Below are 18,082 nucleotides of genomic sequence, written 5' to 3' on the forward strand. Positions count from 1 at the left end.
GTCTCTGCAGCTACCTGACACTTGGCAGAGTAGTGTCACAGGTAGTACAGACAGACTGAACACTCAAGGTATGAGTGACAGCCAGAAGATTCGGCAACACACGAGCAGATAAGGTACAGAGACAGAAGGCTGATTCGGTAACCAGGTAAAGGCAGGGTTTGGCAACAGGTAGGCAGATATGCATAGGTACCGAATCAGAAAGCAGGAGAGAGGTCGAGAGAGCAATTGGTCATAACAAATAAAGCAGAGGCCTAGTCTAGAGTGTGAGGTCCGTGGTCTCAACACCCAGGAACTGGTCTAAAGTATAACACAGCTCTGACACAGTATTCCTAAGCTTGGGTGTGTGGTCCTTGGTCACAACACCCTGGAACTGGTCTAAGGTATGACACAGCAATGACACAGTATTCCTAAGCTTGGGTGTGAGGTACTTGGTCACAACACCCTGGAACTGGTCTAAAGTATAACACAGTATTCCTAAGCTTGGGTGTGAGGTCCGTGGTCACAACACCCTGGAACTGGTCTAAAGTATAACACAGTAATGACAGAGTAATCCTAAGCTTGGGTGTGAGGTCCGTGGTCACAACACCCTGGAACTGGTCTAAAGTATAACACAGTATAACAATAGCGTAATCTGGCTAAGTGTGAATTCCCAGGTCCACCTGGTTCTAACACACTGTAGAATCTGACTGAGGTCTGAGTGCTCACACGTAAGTATTCGCAACGGCAGACAACCAGCAACTGACAAGCAAGATCTATATATACTTGCAGTGCTGTGCAGCTCCGCCCGAGCCACTTAGCCAATCTAGAGTCCAGCTGGGATCAGCTGATCGGCCTGATCAGCTGATTCCCCTTCTGCTGGTATAAATGTCCTGTCGCCTGGCGCGCGCACGCGTAGCTCTCCAGCTGTGTGAACTAGAAGGTCCAGCCAAGCCAGACGCGTGTCGCTGCATGGAAACCGCTGGTCTGAACGCGGAGATAGCCGCCCTGTCGCTAGACCACGCGGCGGCATCTCCGCTGTTCATTACAGTATGCTTCTAAAAACAGGTTACACATTAGTGTACTGGCAGGGTTAGGGTGAGGCACCAGGTGGTGTCTTAGGGTTAGGCATAGGTAGAGGGAGGGTTCAGTGGGAGAGTAGGCAGGGGCTTTATTATACATTACCAGCTTGCAGTGATCACGTTTCTTCCACTTTCTGGTTAGGTTGCAAGTGTCCTGCAGCCAGTCAATCACCATGCGACTTCCCTGTCCCTGTATGGTGATTGGCTGGCTGCAGGACACCTGCAAACTTACCAGGAAGTGGAGGACATGCAATCGCCTTGAGCAGTTAATGTATAATGCTAGATAAATAAGCTTTTTGGACATTTCTAAAATGTTAAATAACATTACCAACAAGATGTCATTACCGGCATCACCCAGCACCAGAATTTTTAAATGTATGCCGCCTTCATCCCCTCTGCCACGTCAGTTTGTTATGGTGATGCCGGCACACTAATGTAAGCTGGTTTTAGAAGCACGCCTGTATAGTTATGATGCAAGCTGGATGTTACCAATAAACACTACCTCTCTGCAGTGAAATGGTGTCCACTTTTTACTTCTTGTTTGGAACTACCTACATTTCTTCTTTATTTTAACACTGGAGCACACGTTTGGGAACATCAGCACAGACAGACGACTGTTGACATGGAGAGATCCTTCTACTTTCCCATGTACTATTATTGCGTGTTGCACTGAACATTTACTTCTACTTGTTTACTACTTAGTTAATCATAGCTTCCAAACTACCATGGAGTCAAAAGACCTATAGTGCATGTTCTGGGTCACAGACACTCTGGACAATTATAAAGCCATAGAAAGTTATAACATCTGGGTAGAACACAACAGCTGTTTTTGCACTATTATTTTACCCCATGGCTTTTCTTGGCAAGAAGTAAGTTTGTTTACTTTGATGTTGATAGTTATTGGATTGATAAGATCTTATTGGTCAGATAAGCTAGTAAGATTATAGTAAAGGTGGCCATACATTAGGCGACTTGGTGGCCGATCGACTATCCAATTCGATTATTATAATTGAATTGCATGAAAGTCGGTGCCGCCAAGTGCATGCCTGACCGACAAAGCGACCAGTTTCAGGATGGAAATTGGTCGCATTGACGATAGCGCATGGTGCAAGATGTCAGCCCAAAGTTGGTTGGTCGGGTGCGCGGTGGCAACGGCGTGCAATTTCCCGACCACTGACAAAACCATCCGATGCCTCGCTGCTATGTCCCCCCAATGCCCTCCGTGCCAAAGTGTATACTTTACCTGTCCGCGGCCTCAGCTTGTCCCCCACTGCTCTTGGCGCATACACGCACGCCCCACGTGGTTTCCTGGTAAGGGCTCATGTGACGCCCTTACTAGGAAACCGCGTGGGGCGCACATATATGTGGAAGAGGAGAATGCGCCCGGAGCAGTGGGGGACAAGCGGAGGCTGTGGACATGTAAAGTGTACACTTTGGCACGTCGGGCATTAGGGGGGCACAGCGGCGAGGCAGCGCACAGGACGGATTCTGGATCAATTTCACAGCATCAGAACTTTGTTTTTCTTAGCCAAGCCTCGTGTTTAGCTGCACAGAGGAAAACTGCATGGGCGGTTTTCCCCTGATGCTGTGCAATGCATGATGGGATTTCTGATGTTGTTGTTCTCCTTCTGCGGTTTTGGTGCATTTTTTTTTTAAATTTAGAATTTGAGATTTGAAGCCTAGCGCACGCAGCTGGGAGGGGAGATCAGAACACAGGACAGTTGGAATGGTCTCATGCTCTCTGTAACCTCCTCTCAATCAAAAAGATGGCTGCCCCATGAAAAAGATGACTGCCCCATGAAATCACAAACATTTGCCCGTTGTTTTAAAACAGGGTGGGTAAGAGATTATATTGACTATCTATTTTAATTAACACAACTAATGTAACTTAATGGCAGTATGTTTGTTTAGGCTGAAGTTCCCCTTTAAAGAGAACCTGTACTGAGTAAAAATATTTAAAATAAACACATGAGGTAACTTCAAATAACCATTACATAGTATATATACATACCTTGCCATCAGTTCCTCTCAGAAGCTCACCATTTTCTTCTGATAATAATCCCTTCCAGTTCTGACAATATTTTATCAGATCTGAAATATATCAGTTGCTGTCAATAAAATATCAGTTGCTGTCAGTTATAGCTGAGAGGAAAACTGATGTACCAGGTAATGTCCATGTTTCCCTATGGCTCAAGTGGGCGATGTTACAGTTTAACTGTGTGCTGACCAGAAAGCTGTTATGGGTAATGGCCATTTTCAAAATGGAGAACGGAACATTCCCTTGATCACAGTGAACAAACAGGACGCGGGACAGGAGAAAGACACTGAGGAGTAGACTACATTGAAGGTAAATATGACTTGTGTATGCTTATTTTGACTTTTAATTTTCAGTTCAGGTTTTCTTTAAGGACCAGACAAACACAGAACATTTATATTGAACTTTTCTGACAGACTTCAAGTGCCAGAGCTGCAGCTACTAGGGCACGCTCTATAGGCAGTGGCAGTGTTAGGGAGTCTTTCCCAAGGACTTCTCGCTGAAGGCTTACTGCCTTTTTTCATGCTGTCGTTCAGCGATTTCTGTAATTGGTCGACAGTGGTTACCTGGTAAGGAGCCAACTGGCTCCTTATCGACAGACAGAAGCTCAGCTGTCATATGTAGATTCTACACCGCATCAGAGCCAGAGAGTTGCAAGTGCAGTGTATATTCTCACTTCCAGTGACCGAACTGGTTAAAAGAAACCTGAAGCGAGAGGCATATGGAGGCTGCCATATTTATTACCTTATGTACCAGTTGCCTGACAGTGCTGCTGATCTCTTTGGCTGCAGTAGTGTCTGAATCACACACCTAAAGCAAGCATGAGGCTAATCTTTGTCAGAATTTTTGTCAGCATCATCTGATCTGCATGCTTGTTCAAGGCCTATGGCTAAAAGTATTAGAGGCAAAGGATCAGCACGGCAGCCAGGCAATGTGCATTGTTTAAAAAGAAAAATATGGTAGCCTCTATATCCCTCTCACTTCAGGTTCACTTTAAGAATAATATAAAGTTAACCAAGGACTACACTTTTAAGGTTAGTGTTGGGTGACTCTGCCCAAAGCACAGACCATAACTTCCAAGTAGCCCTAAATCAGTGCACCACATCCATGGCACCAAGAGGAAGCATACTGTGAGAATGTTATTATTATCATTATTATTATGCATATATAGTGCCGACACCTGTATTACGTTAAAGAATACACTAAATGCATTATGGTATTAACTCTCCTTTTAAGGAGCTTATGATCTTATTTAGACTTGGATAATTATAACTTTAGGATTAGCCAATTATAAAGCCAAGGTATATTTGCGGACTAAAAGAAAAACTGTTATAAGCCAAGGTAAGCTGTCAATGAAACTATGAAAAGTTGTTAGGACATCATAATAGCCAGTTATAAAGTCCGGTAAGCCATGATACAAAGGTAAGCTGTAATGAAGCTTGAATGATTTATGACACCAGAGTATGCAATAATGAAGTCAGGAGGTTTATTATTACACCAGGGTTAGCAATTATCAAGCCAGGGCGAGTATAATTATTCTTTGAGAAAGCAGGCTGGCAGGCATGTGAAATTTGTGTCCTTTTTTTTTACCTATGTGCTTCAAAATAAAAGATCCAATTTTTTTATATTTTTGGAACTCTTAAAAACAGATTAACACTGCGTGAGACTTGCTTAGAGATTTCCTGGTAGTAGGTAAAATAAAATCTGAAAGAAACCTTAAAGCAGACCCAAGTTAAAATTGATGAAGCTTCGCACAATATTTAACATTAAATGTTAATAAGATGTTCTAAATAAACAATCATTTAAAGTGTACCTGTAGGGAAAAACAAAAGTTTGCTTTCTTAAAACAGAAAGAATTTGCAATAATTCAGGTTGGAGTGAGTTTGAGATGTCTCCCAAGGCATCACTGTTGAATATATGCAAATTAACCATTGTACCCTAAACACACCTCCAGAACCGCTGGAATGCAATGATGTGTCAGCTTGTTAATTTGTACAGAGCCATAATAATCCAACATGCACACAGACTGTTTCGGATTGTTTGATCCTCATCAGTGCATGGCATGGATTAATTTGGCTCTATGTAGTAGGGCTTGTAACACCGAGAGGGACAGACTAACCAGCAAGCTCATGGTGACCCAGAACTCATTGGAGTGTGTAAGGGACTACAATGGTCCTAAAAGCCCCCTTACTAAGATGTTAAGAAAAATTAATCCATGCCATGCACTGATGAGGATCAAACAATCCGAAACAGTCTGTATGCATGTTGGATTAAAATAAATAGAAAGAAAAGTGCGCTCCTCTCCACAGACCTCAAATGTTAAAATTATTATTAACCTGGTGCGCTCTAAATGGTAGAGATGTGTGTCCCCTTTCAGTAATTTTATATGCAACTAAGCGCTCAACAGGTCTACAGTATACACATAATTCTTTTTTTACTCTCAAATAGGCACAGTATGATACCCCCCAAACCAAAAAAATCCGATCCCCCTCACAGCAATAGTGCACAATGCATATACTCTTCACAATGTGTAAACATAGGCGAAAGTCCAAGTGCTCAGGCCCAATACGATAGCCTGAGTAAATGTCCTTATACTTCTCACGCCTGTATTCCCAGTCCTTGTCACACAATCCAAACTTGCAATATTGTCATCAATTAATAGAATACTTAATGTAAAATGATCATGCTCACCAGATGAAAATGCCAATCACTACATTTGGCATTTAGCGTATGTGGCCCAGCCTGCAAAAGCCTTCTTGTGTCTTCAATGGACTCACCGCGGTACATGTAAAAAGACAAGAGGAACCTCTATGGTGTAGAACGTTGGTTCATATATACTTCACCTCGTGTCTGCCACACAAACCTCCACCAGTGTGAACCACACCTACAATCCGTTTACAGACACGCTGGCCTCTTACCAGATCATATGGCTGACCAATTAAGACCAGCATAAGCGCCTGCAGCGAGGTGTCACAATTCCTTCTCAGGCACGTCCCTCCAGTCTCTCAGCAACTTTGAACTCAGACAGACACTCCAATAGCGTAACACCGTTTATTCCAATAAAAAATGTATTGCGCATGTAAAATATCCTCGAAGTTTCAGCGTCTCCCTCCGTGGATAGGCTCCACCCAACTAGTTTCGTCAGGATGACTCATCAGGGGCTTGGCCTTCCACCGGGGGAGACGCCTATTATATATCCAACAGTCTCCTACCTTCAATGACGTGTAAAGATGCCGCCCACCTACTCCATTACCTCAGCGGAGGTCATTGTGTATTGCGGAATCCCGCCACCTATCTTCCCCGCACTAGTCCCATTTAGTAACATAGCGTGTGCCACCAATAAAGATGAAAAACCCATGTATATTCTTAGTATCCTCTTCCTGGGACCTACGTGTAAGCAAACACCACCCCCTCCCTGTGTTGTGCACTTTCATTAGATGGCACCTCTCGGCTAACACCGCCCACTGCCTGCGTTGTGCACTCTTATTGGTTGGCGCATGCCGGCCTCCCCTCAGCGGGAGTGCCCATCACCATGGTGATTTTTTATCTTGTATTCACACACTGACAGCTCAGAGCCTCGCACATGTGTACTGCCCGCATAACGCTGCAAATGTACGCTGAGCATTGCCTAGCCATCATAGCCATCCAGTAGTGGTGAAACTACCCCCCACATCACCCTTGCACCTAATCTTGCTGTATAGTGACAGAAATACCCCCTGAGCATTATCCCCTAACACTAAACCCCTACAGCTGGATGCTGTTGTGATAGAGTGTCGGAATCTGTGTGCATCACCCTTACACATCCACATAAATCACATCAACAGACCCCCATATATATTATGTAAAATACTTTAAACTAAAAGCAGATAACAAAAACGATAGTCCAAAATCCATACTCCCACTTAATCAATCATCTGAAATATAGCAATTAATGTCTAATTCCACATTCAATCCCCCTGGTTTTAGTGTTTTTAATTCGTATATCCAACGAGTTTCCATTTTCGAGATCTCCCTCACCTTATGACATCCTCTCCATCTGGTGGTCAGTTTTTGGATACCCTGAAAGGTAAGTAGACTCGGGTCTCTGAAATGTTTATCATCAAAGTGTTTGGAAACACTATGCCCCTGGAAGCCCTTTAAAATGTTATTAATATGCTCCCCCACCCGTGCCTTTAAAGATCTCTTAGTTCTCCCCACATATTGTAGCCCACATGGGCACCCCAAAAGATATACCACATGGGTGCTACAGCAGTGTATAAATTCTCGTATCTTATGACTATTGCCTGTCAGATGACTTAATACAGTCTGTGTTTTGATTCCCTGTGCTCTCTCACATACAGTACATTGTCTACATGGGAAAAAAACCCACCTGTCCGCACATATCAGTCCTATTAGTGACTTTCGGGCCTTCTATATATGTTTTAACCAATTTCCGTTGCAGATTGTCTGCCCGTCTGTAGATGAAATGTGGCTTAACCGGTAGTGCAGCCCCCAACACCGGATCAGTTCTCAGCAGTCCCCAATGCTTTCCAATCACTTTCTCTACTTCCCTATACTGGGAGTTATAATCCAAGATGATAGCATGTTTAAAACCGTTCTGTTTGTCCCGTGTATCCCTTTCTACCAGAAACCCATCTCTACTACATTGAAGGACTTCTTCAGCTGTTTTTTCTAACTCCCTTCGCTCATACCCCTTCTCCACAAATTTCTCAATTAGCATTCCTGTCTGCATAATATAGTCAACATCCTTCGTGCAATTTCTGCGAATCCGACAAAATTGTCCTCTGGGTATATTCTGCAACCATTTAGGGTGATGGCAACTACCAATAGGAATGTAAGAGTTCCTGTCTGTTTTTTTAAAAAATGTTTTTGTCCCCACTATCCCTTCTTTTTTCATAATAACAATGTCAAGGAAATCCAACTCAACCGCATCACTTTTTGCCGTGAGATGGATCCCCAGGTCATTGTCATTGAGCCACCCAACATATTCCTGCAATTCACTACTTGTGTCTTCCCAGATCCAGAATAGATCGTCAATAAACCGCCGCCATTTACTAACTTTATGACTCTCGGGGCACGCCAGGACCCTCCTCTCCCACTGATCCATAAAAATGTTCGCTACGCTGGGGGCATATTTAGCCCCCATTGCGCAGCCAAGGATCTGTAGATAAAATTCACCTCCATACCAGAAGTAATTGTGGGTTAACCAAAAATCTAACAGCTGTAGAATGAAATCAATTTGTTCCCCTCTGATCATACCTTGATCCAAGAGGGCTTGTTCAACAGACTTCAACGCTTCGTCATGTGGGATTATGGTGTATAAAGAGGTCACGTCTGCTGTGACCAATAAACTGTTATCATTGATTGCAATACCATTGGTAGCCTGAAGGAAATGCTTGGTGTCCTTAAGGAGATATGGTAACTTCTGCACTACCGGTTGTAAAAATGTATCAATGTATTCTCCTATCCTTTGATTTATGGACCCAATACCGCTAATTATTGGCCTTCCAGGTGGAGCTTCCAGATTTTTATGTATTTTCGGGTTGCTATACATTACAGGGATCCTGGGGGCGTCAACAACAAGATATTTGAACTCCGCATCTTTCAATATGCCCTTATCTAAACCACCCCTAAGAATCTTTCTCAAAACTTCTTTATATTCAAATGTGGGGTCTCCCCTTAATTTTTTATAGGTGGTGCTATCCCCAATAATCTTCCTCATTTCTTGTTTGTATTGTTTTTCATGCAGGATCACCACCCCTCCCCCTTTGTCAGCCGGTCTAATAAGCACTTCTTTCTTTTTGCTTAACTGTTGAATTTGTTCCAATTCAGATTTGTTTTTTCTGATCTGAATTTTTTCTAAATCGTTCAGAACCATATTCTTAAAATTTTGGACCGTTCCATCTTTAGACATATCAGGGGGATTGAATGTGGACCTATTCCTTAAGCCTGTATGTTTAAAATCAGAGGGGCAAGCACTATTAATCATTCTAGGCATTTGTCCTTCCTTTGAAAGAAAATATCTCTTCATATTCAGTTTCCTCACATATTTATGTACATTAATGTATGCATCAAATGTATTCAACCCCTGTGCAGGGGCATATTTCAAACCCTTGTCAAGAACCTTTATCTCTGCTTTTGTTAGTGGTACCCCACTTATGTTAAAAATACCCTTTCCCTCTACTCTCTTCTTCTTTTCTGATCTCCCTCCTCTTCTTCCTCTTCTATTCCTCTTTTTCGCGTATTCCTCATAAGATACTCTACATCCTCCCATTGACTCCTTCCTCCCCCTTTCCCCCCTAAAAAATGATGATGTATAGTTTCTTCAGTTTCTCTACTAAGAGGCTCGAACATATTGTATGTGGGGGGGTAATTACCCCATCTTTCTTTTTCCTCCCAGCTTCCTCTAGCCGGTTCTCTCCTAGGGGGGCTCCGGCCCCTGTTGGCAGGATGCTTAAAGGGGTCATATGGGTATTGTTTGGAAGTACCACCTCTCCCTCCTCTATACCCACCCCTACCTCTATTGGGTTTGGTTACTTCCCATCTTTCCTCATTAGGGAGCCTGGTATCCCTCCTCACAGGGGAGGGGTATGCCACCCTTTGATGATTGGGACCTCTCCCTAATGTGTAGCGAGGATAATATTCCCCAACACTCCCTCTGTCTTGATCAACAAACCGTTGGGGTCTTTGTTCACCCGACTGTGGTACCGTCTGGTGATGAATATCTGCTGTTTCTTTGGTGCTAACCTCCTCCTCCTCTTTCTTCGTTTTTCTTTTCGTTTGCTCAATTTGCCATTTATACGCCACCTTCTTTTTATATTCCTGCCAATCATTCTGAAATCTACAAATCCTTTGTTCGCTTACTTCCCTTTCATTTTTTTGTATAACCTTACTTAAAATGCTGGCATTATTAACAAAGACCTCTTCTAACTGATGACTCTCCATCCTGATCTTAATCACATCAATTTCCTTCCCCAACCTATCCAACCTACTCTGTTTCCTTTTAGCCAGTAATTTCAATAAATTGACCTCACAGTTATTCAGGAATTCTCCCAGCTCTCGGTCATTTTCATCACTTTCTTCCCCGCCATTGGGCAGTACATCCCACCTAAATCTCCTAAGAATGATACCTTCAGCTGCCCCTTTTTTGAGACTAGCCAAATCCCACCATGCACTAGTTTCTTTCATAATCAACCCCTGTAATTGTTTGAACATTCCGTCCCTGGAGAGATGATTGGGGTCAGGTTCCTTGACAAACACTTTGTCAAGGTCAATAATCCCCCTGTTCCTTATTTCAAAAACTTCCATAGTGTTGTGAGTATGCAGCACCAAACAAAACACAAAAACTATATTAAAATAAATAGAAAGAAAAGTGCGCTCCTCTCCACAGACCTCAAATGTTAAAATTATTATTAACCTGGTGCGCTCTAAGTGGTAGAGATGTGTGTCCCCTTTCAGTAATTTTATATGCAACTAAGCGCTCAACAGGTCTACAGTATACACATAATTCTTCTTTTACTCTCAAATAGGCACAGTATGATAACCCCAAACCAAAAAAATCCGATCCCCCTCACAGCAATAGTGCACAATGCATATACTCTTCACAATGTGTAAACATAGGCGAAAGTCCAAGTGCTCAGGCCCAATACGATAGCCTGAGTAAATGTCCTTATACTTCTCACGCCTGTATTCCCAGTCCTTGTCACACAATCCAAACTTGCAATATTGTCATCAATTAATAGAATCCTTAATGTAAAATGATCATGCTCACCAGATGAAAATGCCAATCACTACATTTGGCATTTAGCGTATGTGGCCCAGCCTGCAAAAGCCCTCTCGTGTCTTCAATGGACTCACCGCGGTACATGTAAAAAGACAAGAGGAACCTCTATGGTGTAGTACGTTGGTTCATATATACTTCACCTCGTGTCTGCCACACAAACCTCCACCAGTGTGAACCACACCTACAATCCGTTTACAGACACGCTGGCCTCTTACCAGATCATATGGCTGACCAATTAAGACCAGCATAAGCGCCTGCAGCGGTGTCACAGTTCTTTCTCAGGCACGTCCCTCCAGTCTCTCAGCACCTTTGAACTCAGACAGACACTCCAATAGCATAACACCGTTTATTCCAATAAAAAATTGTTTAAAATTGCACTTACAATCTCCATTAAAACTATGCGCATGTAAAATATCCTCGAGGTTTCAGCGTCTCCCTCCATGTATAGGCTCCACCCAACTAGTTTCGTCAGGATGACTCATCAGGGGCTTGGCCTTCCACCGGGGGAGACGCCTATTATATATCCAACAGTCCTCTACCTTCAATGACGTGTAAAGATGCCGCCCACCTACTCCATTACCTCAGCGGAGGTCATTGTGTATTGCGGAATCCCGCCACCTATCTTCCCTGCACTAGTCCCATTTAGTAACATAGCGTGTGCCACCAATAAAGATGAAAAACCCATGTATATTCTTAGTATCCTCTTCCAGGGACCTACGTGTAAGCAAACACCACCCCCTCCCTGTGTTGTGCACTTTCATTAGATGGCACCTCTCGGCTAACACCGCCCACTGCCTGCGTTGTGCACTCTCATTGGTTGGCGCATGCCAGCCTCCCCTCAGCGGGAGTGCCCTTCACCATGGTGATTTTTTATCTTGTATTCACACACTGACAGCTCAGAGCCTCGCACATGTGTACTGCCCGCATAACGCTGCAAATGTACGCTGAGCATTGCCTAGCCATCATAGCCATCCAGTAGTGGTGAAACTACCCCCCACATCACCCTCGCACCTAATCTTGCTGTATAGTGACAGAAATACCCCCTGAGCATTATCCCCTAACACTAAACCCCTACATCTTCACATTAGGGAGAGGTCCCAATCATCAAAGGGTGGCATACCCCTCCCCTGTGAGGAGGGATACCAGGCTCCCTAACGAGGAAAGATGGGAAGTAACCAAACCCAATAGAGGTAGGGGTGGGTATAGAGGAGGGAGAGGTGGTACCCCCAAACAATACCCATATGACCCCTTTAAGCATCCTGCCAAAAGGGGCCAGAGCCCCCCTAGGAGAGAACCGGCTAGAGGAAGCTGGGAGGAAAAAGAAAGATAGGGTAATTACCCCCCCACATACAATATGTTCGAGCCTCTTAGTAGAGAAACTGAAGAAACTATACATCATCATTTTTTAGGGGGGAAAGGGGGAGGAAGGAGTCAACGGGAGGATGTAGAGTATCTTATGAGGAATACGCGAAAAAGAGGAATAGAAGAGGAAGAAGAGGAGGGAGATCAGAAAAGAAGAAGAGAGTAGAGGGAAAGGGTATTTTTAACATAAGTGGGGTACCACTAACAAAAGCAGAGATAAAGGTTCTTGACAAGGGTTTGAAATATGCCCCTGCACAGGGGTTGAATACATTTGATGCATACATTAATGTACATAAATATGTGAGGAAACTGAATATGAAGAGATATTTTCTTTCAAAGGAAGGACAAATGCCTAGAATGATTAATAGTGCTTGCCCCTCTGATTTTACACATACAGGCTTAAGGAATAGGTCCACATTCAATCCCCCTGATATGTCTAAAGATGGAACGGTCCAAAATTTTAAGAATATGGTTCTGAACAATTTAGAAAAAATTCAGATCAGAAAAAACAAATCTGAATTGGAACAAATTCAACAGTTAAGCAAAAAGAAAGAAGTGCTTATTAGACCGGCTGACAAAGGGGGAGGGGTGGTGATCCTGCATGAAAAACAATACAAACAAGAAATGAGGAAGATTATTGGGGATAGCACCACCTATAAAAAATTAAGGGGAGACCCCACATTTGAATATAAAGAAGTTTTGAGAAAGATTCTTAGGGGTGGTTTAGATAAGGGCATATTGAAAGATGCGGAGTTCAAATATCTGGTTGTTGATGCCCCCAGGATCCCTGTAATTTTATAGCAACCCGAAAATACATAAAAATCTGGAAGCTCCACCTGGAAGGCCGATAATTAGCGGTATTGGGTCCATAAATCAAAGGATAGGAGAATACATTGATAAATTTTTACAACCGGTAGTGCAGAAGTTACCATATCTCCTTAAGGACACCAAGCATTTCCTTCAGGCTACCAATGGTATTGCAATCAATGATAACAGCTTATTGGTCACAGCAGACGTGACCTCTTTATACACCATAATCCCACTGTAATGATCGCTGCTGCAGCAGCTATTGCTGGAAGTAGTGCTGCAGCTCAGGCAGTTCTGATGTCTTTCCATGCAAGCTGCATAGGTTTGTCTGTCTTTCCCTGCTGTCAGCTTGTGACTGATTATCATTCACCTGTGTGGGAATCTGCATGTCTGCTCCCATTGGATGACCTCAGTATAAAGATCTGCTTCCTGCAGGGTTTCCTTGGGTTTTCATAGCTTCAGCTTAAGCCTGTCTTGCTGTCGCTTTAGCCCCCGATCGTGTTTCTTGTTCTAAAGATACTTTGCTGGTTTTGCATCATATATTGGTTCATTGCCAATATATATGCATACCAGCACGTTTATTATTTTCCTTGTATTTGTGTTACGTGATACATCAGTGTCGCTGATGTATATGTACACGAACTGTTTATATCCTGTGTTCAGTTAGTCAGTTTTCCAGCACGTTTTGGTAGTTTGCGCGTACCGTGAACACCCGTGCTGAGCTAGTTATCCTGTTCCTGGTCCTGTTTGTGGATTGCGTTCATCTCTGCGAAGAGATAACGAATCCTTCTGAATCCTGTTCTGTTACCGTTTGTGGATTGCGTTCATCTCTGCGAAGAGATAGCGAATCCTTCTGAGTCCTGTTCCCTGTATTACTCCATTCCTAGTCAGCGTTCCTGCTTATGTCATATATCGGTTCATTGCCGATATATACATATGTTAGTCAGACGTTACAAATAGTTTCATTGATAGCTGTAATTGTAATACGCTAGGAAAACATACTTATTGTATATTTATCTGTGTTACGTTTATCTATCTTAATCCTGCTATTTTCTGACTGTCCTGTCCTGTCTTTGTGAGGCACGCCATCGCCGCAGCGCATTGGCTGCCTCATTCCAGTCTGTCTGGTTTTGGACGCTTGCTGTCGCTAAGTAACCGCTAGCTAGCAAGCGTTCATTCTGTCTACCTGTCCTGATCTCCTCAGTTCTGGTTTGTGCGCTCGGCGCTACTTTGCGCTGAGACTTTATTACGAAAGCATTGTTTGTGGCTGTCAGATCTGCACCGGCTCTGTGCGCCACAATCTCCTATTGGAGTCAGTCAGAGCCGGGCCGAGGCATAGGCTGGAGAGGCTCCAGCCTCAGGGCGCAGTGTAGGAGGGGGCGCAGAATTCATTCAGCTGTCATTCCTAATTGTGTTTGAAGCAGAAAGAAATAAGAAAAGGGGATACATAGCAGTGACTGCAAGCCAGATAACTAGATATTAAGTTGTTGGGGAGGTTGTGGGCCCATGGGGGCCTCTTAGTCTAATAGCAATCAGTATGTGACGGCTGGGGTGGCAGGGATGGAGGGGCGCACTTTGGTGTCTCAGCCTTGGGTGCTGGAGGACCTTGTCCCGGCTCTGGAGTCAGTCCTCCCCTCCACTATACTAGGGATAGCCTGTTTCCTTGTGCTAGTGTGTGTACCTCCTCCACGCCAGCTCATGCGTTGCATGCTGACTGTGGAGAATACACCACCAAGCGTCACATTATGAAAACCCCATTACCAATCCCCATTGTGGGGGGGAGTCCCAGAAAGTATGACACTGTTAATTATGGTTCCTGTTCCTTTAAGAAATTTGAAGAACTTAGCTCTGAAACAGAAAATGAGTTTTTCTCTGAATGTGCCAGGTTCCTGGCCAATCCTGATCTCCAAGCGACTCCTGTTTCAACCTGGGCACTCCAACTAAGTTATATTTTGTTTAAAGGGGAATTATTCCAGTGGGCATTTGATGTTCTCAATCATTCCGATTTGAAAGATAGACCGCTGGAATTTCTAGCGTTTGTGATCCATAACTGGTTACGCATAGATCCATTGCCTTTTCCTCTTAGGGCCCGTTTCCACTCTCGCGGAAACGGCCGCGAATCCGCAGAGTTTCCCCGCAGGCAAATCGCGCGGGGAAACTCTGCCATAGGGGACAACGGCGCCGCCGGCCGAATCGCTTGCAGTAGCGATTCGGCCGGAAACCCCCACAGAATTCGCGGCGGAGGCTGCGATTCCCATAGCCGTGCATGGCACGGCTGATGGGAATCGCCTGCGATCCCGCCCACCCGCTCAGTGCCGGCGTGCGTCTACGAGACGCACGCCGCACTAGTGGAAACGAGCCCTTAATGAACTCCTGGCAGCAGGCCAATCAGCTGCTCCTTCAATTGCTTGCAAGAATGAGCAGCAAGCAGAAAGTGTTACTGATAATTTTCCTGCAGCTTTGAATAAATTACCAAAAACCGCAAGGTCAAAGGCAAAACGCAAACGTTCTAAGAAACGTGTCCAATCTGCAGAATCATTATCCTTAGCGACTGAGACCTATAATGAGATTCTGCCATTAACAGATAATGAAATGCAATTGTCTTTCAGGGGAGTTAAATGGACTTATGAAACTACTAATGAACTTTCCTCCCTGGCTAGGGAAAATAAAGATTTTTGTTTAAAAGAATTATCTGAGTATGATTATGATGAGATATTACAGAGTATTGAACAAATCAACTTATTTGTGAACCAAGGGAAGTTTGCATACACTACAGTTCAACACTTGCTACAGGTATTGGAGATTCTTAAGAATAAGGAATCTGCCAATCACCTGCTAATTAACCCTATACATGTGCCTGCCACAATCATATCTGCAAACCATGATCTGCCTGTTAAGTATGCATGGGATCCTCCATTCGAGAGGGGAGAGATGGAAGCCCTGGTCTGTGAATGGAAGAATGATTCAAGTTCATTTTGTCAATTTTACAGTGCAAAAAGTGAAATGGTATTGAACGCATGCATTAAGTCAGCCTATAACCTAATAGAGGCTGGTGTGTGTAGGTATGACTGTGTGGCTCCCTTGATTGATGTGTGGGAACTGATTTTGGATGATTTTTATGTGACTCCGAATTCGCAAATTTGGCGTTCTGACCCGCCTGCTTCAGCACCTTTGGCTGATTCAGCAGGTGATTCGGAGTTCTTTTTGTGTGAAATTGAAGTTCCTGCAATTCCACCCTGTACCATGGATAACTCAGTGTTACTTCCCAGTAAAACAGAAGCCACTGATACATTCTTAACCTTGCCCTGCGCAAATTTCTCAGCAGAGAATCCAGAGGTCCTGCTGACTTCCGAGTCCAGCCTAGCCAGTACTCATGACTCTTTGTTTAGTGAAACAGACACCAGAAAAATCTTGCCTGTCTCTGCAAACACTTCTGCAGAAATTACCTGTGTTAATAAAGTTGAACTCCTGTCTGATCCAGCAGATGCGCAAACATTGTGTCTTGATCTTCCTGTTTCTACACCTCGCTCTAGTTTCGTGAATAGCTCAGAGCATCTGCTATGTGAACCTGAAATCGCAGAATTATTACCTTGTTCAGAAAATTTTCCAATAAATTTGCCCTGTACCATGAATTGTGCAGTAGATCTCTCCAATGAAACTCAGGTCACAGAATCATTATGCTGTCCAGCAGGTGCTTCCATGGTTTTGCCCTGCAATATGGACTGTTCAGTGATCCTGTCCAGTGAAGCTGTGGTCGCAGAGTCTTATGCTTCACCCAGTATTTTGGATACTTTAAACCCTCTAGCAGAGGAGGCTGAAGCACTGCTTACCTCAGTTGGTGTTGCAGTAATATTCACTTGTCTAGCAGCTGTTTTGGAATTACAGTCTGCTCTAATAAAACTTGATGAATTTCTGCCCAGCAAAGCAGAAGCCATTGAAATATTGTCCTCGTCAGCAAGTGTGTCAGATACATTGCCCTGTACACAGTCTGATTTAACCAATGTTGTTGAGTCCCTCTCCAGTGTTGTAACAGCCGAGGAACTCCAGCCCTGTCCTCTGAATGTTTCAGAAGTCTTGCCCTGTAACATGGATAATTCTGATTCTCTGGTCAAAATAATAGAAATCTCAGAATTTCAGTCCGGTCTGATGAGTGTTCCTGAAACCCAGCCCTGTATCCTGAAAGATTCTAGTTCTCTGGCCGCTGTGGCAGAGGTTCCAGAGTCCCCTTCCTGTCCAGGGAATTCCTCAGTTTTGCCTAGTCCAGTGGGGGCTGCTGCAATACTGACTTGTTCTGCAGCGCCTCATGAGCTCCAATCCAGTGTATTAAATGAGTCTCTGTCCAGTCCAGAGGTAGTTGTGGAGTCCCTGTCTGGTTCAGTGCATACATCAGAAGATTTGTCCTGTCTGGTTAGTGCCCCTGAATCTGATTTGTTACTGACTTTGCTGGAATCAGCGACATCTAAGTCTGATCCAGCATTCTCGTGTAAAAGTCCAGTAGTTGCGAAGTTTAGTCATGATGATTTTTTTTTGGCCAGTCCTGGTTTTGGTCCTGTCTTGGCTGACCCTGAGGCTCACAGTTCCTTGACATGCCCAGAGGTTTCTCTTGTGCCGGTGTGCCCAGATGTTCTTTGTGTGCCAGAATGCCCAAGTGTGTCTAAGGTGTTAGCGTGCTCTGATGCTTCCTTAGTGGGAACACGTTCTGATATTGCCAGTCTGCCTGCATGCCCAGAGATGGTTCTGGTCCCTGAAAGCCCTGATATTGATGTTTGTCCTTGTGGCCCTGACTCGGGAATTGCCCTAGGTTCCATAGGGGTTCTTGATGGTTCTCCATGTGAGCCTAAGGGGCATTCTGACCTATGGGGATCTCTTTGGAGCTTCAAGGTGTTCTGGGAGGTCTCTGAGAAAACTTGTCCTGGTGCCTTGGACTGGTTCAACAGTGGGTTTTGTCTTGGTAAAGACAGTACCGGTGGGCATTGCAAAGGCTTTGGCGTTTCTGAACTGTTCCTGGAAGGCGGTGGGTATCGCTCAGGGAGTTTC

The sequence above is a fragment of the Hyperolius riggenbachi genome, chromosome 2 (assembly GCF_040937935.1).
Source record: "Hyperolius riggenbachi isolate aHypRig1 chromosome 2, aHypRig1.pri, whole genome shotgun sequence".
Classification (NCBI taxonomy): domain Eukaryota; kingdom Metazoa; phylum Chordata; class Amphibia; order Anura; family Hyperoliidae; genus Hyperolius; species Hyperolius riggenbachi.